The sequence below is a fragment of the Henckelia pumila genome, chromosome 3 (assembly GCF_033568475.1).
Source record: "Henckelia pumila isolate YLH828 chromosome 3, ASM3356847v2, whole genome shotgun sequence".
In the NCBI taxonomy this organism is placed as follows: domain Eukaryota; kingdom Viridiplantae; phylum Streptophyta; class Magnoliopsida; order Lamiales; family Gesneriaceae; genus Henckelia; species Henckelia pumila.
In genome coordinates, this window is record NC_133122.1 from 88,403,290 (window position 1) to 88,413,261 (window position 9,972).

General features: G+C 35.3%; 1 pseudogene; it reads left to right on the forward strand.

The window, feature by feature from the left end:
- The first annotated feature begins 315 nt into the window (after positions 1–315).
- On the forward strand, positions 316–5,886 carry LOC140891265 (uncharacterized; annotated as a pseudogene).
- The last annotated feature ends 4,086 nt before the right edge of the window (positions 5,887–9,972 follow it).

The window sequence follows — 9,972 nt, forward strand, 5'->3', positions numbered from 1 at the left end:
AAATATAAAAATACATATATTAATATTCGAAAATTAATATCAGAACATGAAAATAAATTATGTAAAATATACAGAATTTGGAAAAATAAATATTTAAAATAATACTAAATTTTATGAATTTTTAGGGCACTTTTTAAAATGGGCTTTTAATAAATCCGAAAATTTGCCTTTATTATTGGGTCCAAAAATTTTGTTGTGGGCTAAGCCTTATTATTGTGTTGAAGCCCAAACTTTCTATGGCCCATGATCCATGTTTTGTTTTCTCAAAGCCTACACGATTCCCTTCTTCTTCTTCGCGTCTGAGAGAAACAGGGAGAAGCCGTCTCCTTCACTTGCACACACTGAACTCAAATCTTGTTCGAAATTTCAAGATTTTTACGGATTATTGATCGGCTCGTCGCAAGCTCCATTTCTATACTATTGTTTTCGTGTTTAAGGCATGTTCGATTTCTTTTACTCGCCATTTAGATCGATATATAGTGTCATTTAGATGCGTAAATCTGTGCTAGACTTTGTGTGTGATGTTGAACTAGATTTTTAAAGGTTGTGCATCATGTTTTCTCGGCTTTTCTTACCTGTTGGTTCTATTTCGGTCATGGTGTTTCCTGGTGTATGTTATGTAATTATGATAGGATTATGTTACGATTTATTATTACACATATGATTTTACGTTCATGCATGCATTTAAATCCTCAGGTTATTTTTATATGCGATATGTGCTTGCATGTGGTTTTATTTAGTAGTACTCGTTATCTATATTATAGAGTATGCTGGCCTTTAGGCTCATTAGATCTAAATGGTGCAGCTGAGTTTGATTCCGTAGCGGATGATGTGTTCCGACTGGCGGCGAAGACCTCTGAGAATCAACTGCTAGCTTGCTTGCTCGTGACCATTGCTTTTACTTCCGCAATTCTCTTAGATTTGACTTAGGAGCCTTTTATATAAACAAGGGCAATCCCCTCTTGAGCTAGATTTTGAGGTGAGGGTTCAAGTCTAATTTCTAAGGCATCTTTTGGTTTGAGTGATAGGATAAGTAATCCATAGATAAGTAATGTAATGTAAATTAAAAATAAATAAGAAAAAAATAGTTAATACATTATTTGATTTGACGAATAGATTATAATTTATTTGATTTAATTGATGTAAAATTATTAATTAATAAATGCCAGAACTGTTAATCCTCACGGTGTGAAGATGCCAATCCCATTATTGCAGAAGGAAGATGAATACGAGCAAGAAGGGAAGGAATACGAGGAAGAAGAGGAGTTTTCGCTTTCATCGGACTCAGAAATTGGGGAGGCATTGGATTACTTGGATTCGATTGGTGATGCGGAAGGTGGGACGCTTGACGGTTCGTTCAGTCTGCTACATACGAGGCGACCGAATGCTCATGGGGGGCTCCATTCCCGGCCTAATACCTCGTCGCTCCAGCCTGTATCCAATAAATCCCAGAAACTTTCGAGTCATATCAGGGCGTCACCTTTGGAGGTACCAATGATTTGTTTAATGATGTTTGTGAGTTTTGTCGTTTAGGTTAAAAGACTGGATTTTTCCTGAATTTTTTTTTGCTCCTTGGTTTTTGAATTTCTGGAATGTATTTTGTGGTGTTTTGAATCATGAGCTATTCTCTAGACATCAAGTGATTAGACTATTTGTTTTTAAAAAAATTGTAGTGGTAGTCAGTGGGACTCAACATGGGGCTAAGGGGCAGTAGAAATGGATTTGAATTTATTTTCTTAATTTTATGTATAAAATATAGTTAGTTTCAGCCCCGAAAGTTTGGTCCCCTACTCCACACAATTCCTAGCTCAGGTCCTTGTAGCAATGACAAAAGATTTAAGCTTTTTACAAGTAAGGTGGTGTTCAATTACTTTATCAACAGTTTTGAACAGCTTGATCCAATGCGGAGTGTCAAATGTGGTAGCTACCTATGCGATTTTTTGAATTCCTCCTTGCTGAGACATTGATCAGATATGTTGTGATTGACAGTGTTTAACCTGTTATTGTGCCGAATAGCTTCTTACAGGCTATTTAATATATGCAGGAGTGGGAAGGTAGATTTAAAGTTGGCATGTCAAATTCTGTGACAACCGCAATTCGTGAAAGTGTTCGTGATATGGCCATTGGCAAGACTAAGAAGACAGAGAAAGCTGACCGTGCCACTGTTGAACAGGTAACTTTTGCATAGTTGAATTTTCATGGAAGCCTTACATCTTTCTTTGTTTCATTTGATATGTGATAAAAAAAACATCCATATTTTTCTCCGCAATTGATTCTTGGCTTGCGATCTCTGTCTCTCGTCCTCTCCTGACATCATGATGTTTCTGCTGCTACATTCGTCCATCAAATTGATGGCGCGGTAATTACGATTTTGCCACAAATAGTTCAAATTTATCATTACATTCTTTGACGCATTTCCTCGTTACATGGTATGTGAGTGCATTGGCTTGCAGATGCAGGAGACTTGCCAATCAGATTTCATGCCTTTTCAGTTAATTATATGTCAGGACCAAATTTGGATGTGCTTATGCCAACTAGAGTTCTTATCTCTGTGTTCTTTGTCTGGGTCATAAATATCCTTGTTATTTTGGAAGAAGTTTTTGAGTTGCATGATGCTATGCTTTGAAGTGCTACCAGTCTAGGATCCTTCTATTTTGCTTACCAATCTCTCCTTGCTATCAGGCTATCGACCCAAGAACACGTATGGTTTTATTCAAAATGCTGAACCGTGGTGTATTTCATGTCTCATGATATCAACGGCTGCATTTCAACTGGAAAAGAAGTATGTTTTGTGGTCTTATTTTTAGAATGTTTACATTCCCCAGTTTACGTCGTCTCTCCTCCAATTATTTATGATTTTCTGCCAGTTGCGTGTTACCTGGGAAGTTCATACTTTCTTGAGCTTTTTATTATCTGTTTCAGATACAGCAGTGTTAAATTAGGTCTGCTTTATCTTTATTTTAAACAGGCAAATGTCTATCATGCCACAAAATCTGATGGTCAAGAACTGGCGATCAAGGTTTACAAAACTTCAGTTCTCGTATTTAAGTATGCTCGATAACCTGTTCTTCGTCTCCACCATTCATATTGTGATGTATTTTACTGAATTGTAGCTGCTGAATCTAGTAAACTTAGACTAGGATGGTTTTGGGAAATTCTTGCATATATACAAATTAAAATCTGTTTATTTAGTCTTCTTGGCTCAAGGGATATGTTCTTATGCAAATATGTTGAATATTGGCCTAGCCTGATACAACAAAACATAATGGCTTTTTTTTATCCTTTTTATTTGAAAATAAACAAACTTCATACGGTTAATATCCTTCTAGCCTTCCCAATCTGTTGTCTTTCCCTTTTTTTGTTGGAGGATTTAAGTAGTGGCTGTGTTTTATCGCTAATGTTCATTTTTTGAGTTTTGTGGTTCTAGATTTTGTGGCGGTCATTTTGAATTATCACTGCACCTATGCTGAATGATCCATCTTTATCTGCTTTAACAAACAGGGATAGAGATCGATATGTACAAGGTGATTACAGGTTCAGATATGGATACTGCAAGCACAATCCTAGAAAAATGGTTAAAACATGGGCTGAGAAAGAAATGAGAAATCTTATGAGGTAAACCACTTTGTTGTTAGATAAAACTGAGAATTTCACATGGAAGTACTCCGTTCAAACAATTATTGAATCCTTTAAAACCTATCAAGGCAAAAGTGTTTCCTTATAACTTTTTTCCAGTTACTTGAGTTAGACCGTTACAGAGAGTAAACTGAAATAATTTGTTTAAATGATTTGAATAGGATTTGTTCTCCCATGCATCCTTTAGTATTTGTTTCCTATGTCCACCCTGTGTTTAATGGTTCCTATTTAATTTTCTGTATGGTCATGATAAATTGAAGGCTAAGGGCAGCAGGAATTAGGTGTCCAGCTCCAATTCTTCTGAGGCTGCATGTCCTGGTCATGGAATTCATAGGTAGGTACTATCAATCTATCGTTTTGTTAACACTTATATATATATATATATATATATATTTTGTAGCTTTGTCAATTTTTTTTCTTCCAATGAAACTCGACTTCGTTGAATTTGGATACCCACAAGCTGCAAATGAGCTGAAAATTTTTTAAGTTGTGATTTGTCACCTGTCTCAAAATATCAGCTAATGATTGAGAAAACCTTTATTTTGATTTAATGGTTTACGCTATCTCTTTGAATGACAGGCACAACAGGTTGGGCTGCACCTCGACTCAAGGATGCTGCTTTATCTCTCGACAGGTTACGTGAAGGCTATATGGAGGTGTGGTTGGATGCCACTTTCAATATTTTTTGGTTTGCGCTTATGGTAGCTGTACCTTCGATTCTGGATTAAAAAAAGAAAAATTCTTTTCTCATTGAAATAGTGTTATTTTCTGTAGTGTATCATGGAACAAAAACTATAACTATATATTTTAAGACAACGTAAATAAGATGATGCTACTTTTGTTGTCCACGTGGTCCTTGAGGGAGGGCATCCAATATTGCAGTATTGAAAACTCTTCTCTTGAAACCCCCCATACCGATTGGAATCCCTTTTTTATTATTATTTTCTGTTTTGTGTTGCGTTGCAGCTGATCATGGTGATGCGAACATTGTATCAAAAGTGCAAGCTTGTGCATGGAGATCTTAGCGAGTATAACATACTGTATTTTGAGGTAAGCACTTATTTTCTGTTTTGAAAGAATTACATCACGAACTTTGTGTGATTAACTTCTCGTGTAATGCAGGGCCACTTGTACATAATTGATGTTTCTCAATCAGTTGATCTTGACCATCCCCATGCCCTTGATTTCCTTCGAGAGGACTGTGTTCATGTTTCCGTAAGTATTTCTTCTACTTCTTCCTTTCTTGTATCCTCTTGCAAAAAAATTACATCTGCCTTCTCATTTGGCTGCAGGATTTCTTTAAGAAGAATGGGGTAGCTGTCATGACAATTCGGGAATTGTTTGATTTTATAGTGGATCCTACTATAGATGATGATTCCGTGGACAGTTATCTTGAAGAGGTACAAATTGTTTTACATGGGGTAATCCCCAGAGTCATCATAAATTCTAATCGCATCTTTTAATGACTTGGGAAATATTAGTTGTTAAGATTTTCAAATGGTTCGCAGGCGCAACAAAAAATTTTGGCTAGAGGTGACAAAATCTCTGCTGAGGAAGAAATTGCTGACTCCGTATTCGTGCAGGTTTGAAAGCTTCGAAATGGATCAATTTCTTCATGACTAATTTTAAACACACTTTCCAAAATCTATCTTTTCCCTTATAGTCATACATTCCAAAGACTTTGGATGATGTGAAGAATGCAGAGGAGGATGTTGAACAAATCATCAGTGGGAAAGACACAAGAAATATGTATTATCAGACGATTACAGGTCTTAATAAAGCTCTTTCCCTTGCCAGTTCTTCCATATCGGAAAACGAGCAGCAAAATTCAAATGTGGAGGTTGTAAAGGAAAATCTTGCATCGACCCCCTGTGCAACTGACTTGTTGGAGGCCGAATCGGAAACTGAATCAAGTGATTCAGAGGAGGGTTCGTCTTCAGGTAGTGATACAGAGGCAACCCCGTTAGACAGGAAAGCGGCTCGGAAAGAGAACAAGAAGAAAGTGAAAGAAGAGAAAAGGGAGGCAAGAAAGAATAAGGTTCCAAAAGCGGTGAAGAAGAAGAAAAAGAAGCTGGCCAAAGCCAAGAAAAACAGGTAATTAATTAGAGCCTCATTTACGAACAAAGTGGCTAGCTTATAGAAAGTGTGTTGTTGCGTAAGCTTGGTTAGCTCTTGAAGAAATTTTGCAGTGTGGTAGGAATTAGAATGAACATGTTCGATTGTTACATTTATGTTTTTATAAATTATAAATATAAATGATAACTTTTAATTATGCATTTGTTTAATTTATCTTTAATATACACACAGCCACACACGTGACATGATTTTGACTCCCTTGAATCTTTGGATCATTGTCTGGCCCCCTTTGTATAATCCCCACAACAACCCCCTTGGGCCCTTCCCCCGGGCCACTGCAGAATGGAAAAATTGTAAACCATGGACTGCATTTGATGCGTGAAATTCGAATGCACTTTACCCTTGCTTCAAGCACACTCAATACATGTTCTGCTACTTCAACGGATAATATCTATAGTTTCGTTTGAACGTGTACTTTAAAAATATTTTTTCGTGTTTTATAAGTGAAAAAACCTTAAAATATGTGTTTTGATAAATGTTTTGTAAAATGTTTTTGAAAATTATTTTTTAAAAAGTGTTCTTCTAGTATAGTTTTTAAAGGACACTTTAAAGATGTTTTTAGTATGGAATTATGGAAGACAAAGTTGAACAACATGATTTTTGAAATGTTAAAATGTTTTTATAGAATAGTTGTCCAAACATATATTTAATCTCAAAACAACTTTAAAAACATTTTATAAAAAGTTTTTTAAAAATACTTTTATAAAATGTTTTATAAATACTTGTCAAACGAAACTTATATGTCTTGCATGAGATATACTGTGTTTCATTAAAATCACACATTTGGAGTACTTTGGTAGCCGCTTTGTTAGGTTTTATGCCTACCATTTTGGCACGCATATTAAAATTTTCTTACTTGAGTTTGATGGCTCCCCTATGAGAAAAAGTGGTCCAGGATCCATTAAATGTTAGCTTATGGTTCATATTTATCAGCCTATTGTGTGGCTTTATTGATTATTTGACCTCAGGAGTCCCAACTTGAAATAAATGACACCCATGGTTACACGGTTGGCGGCTATAATTCCAAACATTTCACGCATTGAATATGATATCATGGCATACGTTGACATTGATGGTGCACAGACTATGCTGCATCTAACACATTGTCATGTTGAACTACAGATATTTAGATAACCGGCATCTTTTGGTGTCGATGATAAATAGTTCGAATTTTTCTCGATCAAGGTTTTAGGATTCGAGTTTGTGTAATTGTGTTGTTGAAATATAGAAGTTCAGATACAACATCTCACAACATCTTTTGGTTGCGGTAATTATGAGCTAGCTCGTTTCTCTTGTGAAAGCAGATAGAGATTCAGACTCCGATCCGATCAATGTGACATGGTCTCCTGGATTCAATGTGAAAGTAATATATTTCATGGTCTCGGATAATTCTCTTGCAAGATTGATTCGTGAGACGGTATCATAAAGTTTTTAATTTTGTAGATGAATCATTATCTTTTTACATGAATATCACGACAGAAGAACTCAATTCGAAAAACTTGGGGGGAATGCTGGGATTGTCATTTTTTAGATATCAGTCGACATCGAAGTTTTAATTACAGAAATAAATGATTTGAAGACAATTGTATATATATACTTAAAGTTTATTTTAAAAGCCAAAGTTATATTGTGAAAGATATGGTTGGGATGTCAAATTTTTGTTGTGATGTATTTGCGCAAAACATGAAATGTGAATGCACAAGTTATTTTATTATGTTGCATGTGCTGCGTAATTCTGAATGAATGGATGGCTCCAAATCAATGCTCTCTTTAATATAAAGATATGGACGGATATTTGATATCATCGGCTTTTAATAGATGTACGCAAATTGTCGTCATTCACGATTTTGCAATAAATGTCAATAATCGTCATAGCATTCGCATAAGCATAATCTCTACATTGGTTTTAGTATAACGTAAAACACAAAAACTCCTTGACAATTGACACCGCTAGGAGAAAGCTGTCAATTTTGTGATACTCAACTCGTTTCACGAAAAAATATTAATTTTTTGATTGATAATATTATGTGAATCGAATCAACTTGTCTCGCAAATATAATCGATTGAAAATCTTGTATGAAGATAGATCTTCAAAGAAATACAGGTGAAAAATAATATCTTTAAATTAGTAAAATAATCATTTTTTTTCTTGAAACTTCACGCGAAGCAAATAGATAATGCATATTTCAAAGATGTAAATGGCCTAATTTATTGCGAATTAAACAAGAAAATTCATAATCCCAAGCAAGGTCGGCTATATTTCTTACATTTGGTCCCAAAACTAAGTTTTATATTAGGAATTTGTAGAACAATATCCAGCAGAATCTGCAGGCTGGTCATATTCGTGCCAAATAAACTATATTTTAGACTCATCATCAACAAAATAAAAGAATACACAAATGCTTCACTCCAATCATCCCTTTGAATATTTCTCTACATATTCAAAACCTTTGATTTGATTATTCAAACCGATTCACTCAAGATTAAACAACTATATATCAATCAATATACGTACCGTAAAAAAAAAAAAAAAAGTGATTATTCCTCCAATCTACAGATTCTTCTCTCTTTTGCCATTGAAGAAACAGGGCCCAGCAACCACATAGGATGCCATTTCTTGTTCTGCATCATAAAACAATAACATTCTTCATTATTCCGTACATAATAATTCCGCGGTGAATCTCGGAACTTCGATAATATCTGTTTAATTAATATATGGAGGCAGATTTATTGTATTCTCTGTTTTAGGATAACAGAGGCACACTGAATTTCTTCACAGTTTCAGATTCTTGATCAAGTTAAATTTTTTTTTAAAAAAACCAAAATGTATCTCACACAAAAGAAAATCAAAAGAACACCAGAATTATACATACCTATTAGTATTCGTGGAGCTCCGGCCACCACTACTGCCGCTGCTTCCGCTTCCGCTGCCGCTATTATTACTAGTTCTGCTACTATCACTATCGCTCGAGCCCGTAAATCTCTTGTTCCACCAATCTTTTTCAGCGACACCCTTTACTGTCTCGGGTTTGGGAGAAACTTTTCCGCTGTTATTACTCGCAAAGCCCTTCTTTTTCTCGGACTTGAAAGAAAAAGGAAACACCATGTTCAAAACTCCCGCTTCTCATCACATGCTGCTTCTCATGTTTCTTGTAACTCCCCTGTTTCTTCACCTTCATCATCGTCATCTCTCCCCTTTGCTGCGAAGCAACCGACGATTTTTCGAGCTTCGGAGACGTTGTTTCGGTCTTATCCGTGGAGGGATTCTCGACGAGGTCTCTCAAGGTGAGTTCGTAGGATGATTCGGGCATGTTCTTCACCATTTCCATGAGCTCCCACTGCCCTCTCACGATGGCTTGTGTTCTTGAATTCGGAGACAGAGACCTGTAATAATTGTCTCCTAAAAGGGGTTCCGAGGGACTTTTCGGTGGGCTTGGATTGTTCTTCCACAAGGGTGGGGAGCAAACACCAGAATCATCGGCTTCCATGGAATCTTGATGATTTTGGGGTCGGAACATGGCTGTTTTTTTCGCGGCATGTGTTGATTTGATTCCCGTGATCATCTGGAGATGATTTTTTGACATCTGCTGTGAAATTCTCCGAGAGATCGCTGTGGCTTTGGGGATCGTGTGTTCTTGGATGGAACATGAGTAGTTTCTTGGAGTGAAAATGAGCCAAAAGTTGGAAGAAAATGGACGAGTTGGGGTTGTGGTTGGATTGTTATCAATGAGTTTAGGTACGTTGTAATTAACCTTTTGATTTAATGGAAGGAAACAAATTATTATTATTAATTATAAAGTGTTTTATGGGTTTTTTAAATAAATATAATAAATTTTAAAAAAATTTAAACAAATATAACAAATTTTAAAACTTTTAAAAAATATAATAACGTGGGGTTTGAAACCCCACTTCCTTGAAGAGTTGGGGTTTGAGACCCCGACTCCTCATTTGTTATTTTCGAGGAATCGAGATTTGAAACCCCTACTCCTCATAGCCTATATTATATATATATATATATATATATATATATATATATTAATTCTTTTCATTAGTATTTTTTTTAGTTTTATATTTACAGATTTAATTGTTTTTGCATGTTACAAAAAACGATTTTTATGATTAAAAAAAATTTAGTTGTTTAAAATTTTTATAATACAGTTGAATTTTTATAAATTAATAATATAACGACGATGATATTTT